Source organism: Sinocyclocheilus rhinocerous, unplaced genomic scaffold (genome assembly GCF_001515625.1).
Source record: "Sinocyclocheilus rhinocerous isolate Xijiao unplaced genomic scaffold, SAMN03320098_v1.1 scaffold4595, whole genome shotgun sequence".
Taxonomy (NCBI): domain Eukaryota; kingdom Metazoa; phylum Chordata; class Actinopteri; order Cypriniformes; family Cyprinidae; genus Sinocyclocheilus; species Sinocyclocheilus rhinocerous.
The window spans coordinates 66,063-68,302 of NW_015662122.1; the positions used below are offsets into that span (position 1 = coordinate 66,063).

Genomic DNA, 2,240 nt, shown 5'->3' on the forward strand with positions numbered 1-2,240 from the left:
TACACTCTAAAAAATGCTGGGTTAAATATAACCCAACGCTGGGTTAAAAAGGGACAAAACCAGCTATTGGGTTGTTTTGACCCAGCGGTTGGGTTCAAAACAACCCAACCGCTGGGTTAAAACAACCCAATAGTTGGGTTTGTCCCTTTTTAACCCAGCATTTTTTAGAGTGTAGCAGAAAAGAAGCGCGATCCTCCCAGTATGGCGTCTACAAACAAGATTACCCAGAACTCAATGCAGCGTGACGTCACCTTCACATTCTCTATAGATATTTTGCATAAAGTGTCAATGTGTTATAATTTGTTATTTCAATATCTTTAGAGAAACTAAATTAATTGGGAGGATATAAAAGAGTTTATTTTTATTTTTATACATATTAGACATTGTAGTTCACACTCCATACCAGGTGGAGGCGGTAATGCACCAATAAGTTGTTTGCCAACTGCCAGTAAACCCTAGAAGAAGAAGAAGAAGAAGAAGAAGAAGAAGTCTTTAAGAATGGTTTGGCGATGTGACGTCATAAGGCTGCGCTTCTGCGTCTGTGATTCGGCTGAAGAATGGTGTTTTTAATCAACACAACTCGTTAAAACTAGTAATGTTCTTTGCAGCGAAGTATTTGTCCGGAAAGGTAAAAATGACAGTTATTTGAATGAATTATACAACACAGAAAAACTCCTGAAGCGGCTGAGATTCACGTGACTCACTATTATAAAGATGGCGTTTATTAAAGAGGAGAGTGAAGACGTGAAGATTGAAGAAACATTCAAACATGAAGATACTGAGGAACAAACAAAGATGGAGTTTATTAAAGAGGAGAGTGAAGACATGAAGATTGAAGGAACATTCAAACATGAAGATACTGAGGAACAAACAGGTTGGTTTTTATTCTCAAAGCTGAACTCACTCATTTGATCCTTATATAAATGTTCAGCTCTACAGAAATCGAGAAGTAGTTTAAACAAAACCATTATTTTGTGTAACAGTAAACTTCAATTTGACATTTGTTTTGTTTGTAAGTGATTTTTTCCCCCTGCTTGTCCTCAGAAGTGCTATACTACCAAATGAGCATGTAAATAACAGTAAATGTTCATTACAAGCAATAAATAGTCATGTGTCAGAAACACCAGCCAACTTATAAATAAATAATTTCTCCAGCTGACACGGCTTGGTAGAGTCACTACATGCTGCTTATCTTTGTTCTTCATTTAAAAATCTTTGGTGAACAAATAATACAGTCAGTGGCCAGAAACTTCGTAATGAACTGCAGCAGCATGAAATCAAATTGTTCATGTTTTGAGCAACACAAACAGTTGATATCAAATACTTCAGTTGTGCACTAAAGAAAACATCAGTTGTGACTTTCATATCTTCTACCAAGCTCCGTAGTAAATGTATTATCAGAAGTTGATCTAGGATGAGTGTTTCTTCTCCTGAACTTTCTTTGATCACTCCTGTGTTTGATAATTTAAATGAATGATGAAATAATCAATTCATCATTAACCTTAATGCAGTATGCACCTATTGCAGTGGCATAAAATCCCGAATGAAAGGGATTTTTAGTCTGAAAGTTGTTTTTTTTTTTGTCTAAATGAAAGGCAAGTAGTAGGACTGTAAAATTAACAGATGTGATTTGATAAAATGAGGAGATTGTGCTGTAGTTACATTTGGGATCATTTTACTTTAAATGGAGGTTAACCCATTTAATCCCCTTTATCAATGTAAAAAAAAGCTCATTGATAATTCATTGATAAAGCTCTAAAAACTTTACTGACTGATGTTTTAGTGCACTTCCTGCAAATATGGAAAAAAATGAAGGGTCTCAATTAAATATGTGCAGTTTCACATGGTTAGTGCAAATTGTCACATGACCAAAGCAGTTTAATTCCTGTTTGCACCTTGAGATGATAACTGCATCAAAACTTAAAAAAAAAAAAAAAGGCTAGTATAGCCTAGTAAGTTAACATGACAAAGATTTTTGGTACACATTATCGTTAAGGTGTCTAGTATTAAAGGGGTCATATGATGCTGCTAAAAAGAACATTATTTTGTGTATTTGGTGTAATGAAATGTGTTTATGCGGTTTAAAGTAAAAAAAACACATTATTTTCCACATACTGTACATTATTGTTTCTCCTCTATGCCCCGCCTTTCTGAAACGCGTCGATTTTTACAAAGCTCATCGATCTGAAAAAGCGAGGTGTGCTCTGACTGGCCAGCTATCCAGTGCGTTGTGATTGACC

General features: G+C 35.3%; 1 protein-coding gene across 1 annotated transcript in view; it reads left to right on the plus strand.

Moving 5' to 3' along the window:
- The first annotated feature begins 847 nt into the window (after positions 1-847).
- LOC107727461 (gastrula zinc finger protein XlCGF8.2DB-like) overlaps positions 848-2,240 on the plus strand; it is a 12,004-nt gene continuing 10,611 nt past the window's right edge. The window contains exon 1 of the mRNA XM_016537336.1: positions 848-874. The gene's annotated coding sequence lies outside the window, so the exon portion shown is untranslated. The remainder of the gene's footprint in view (positions 875-2,240) is intronic.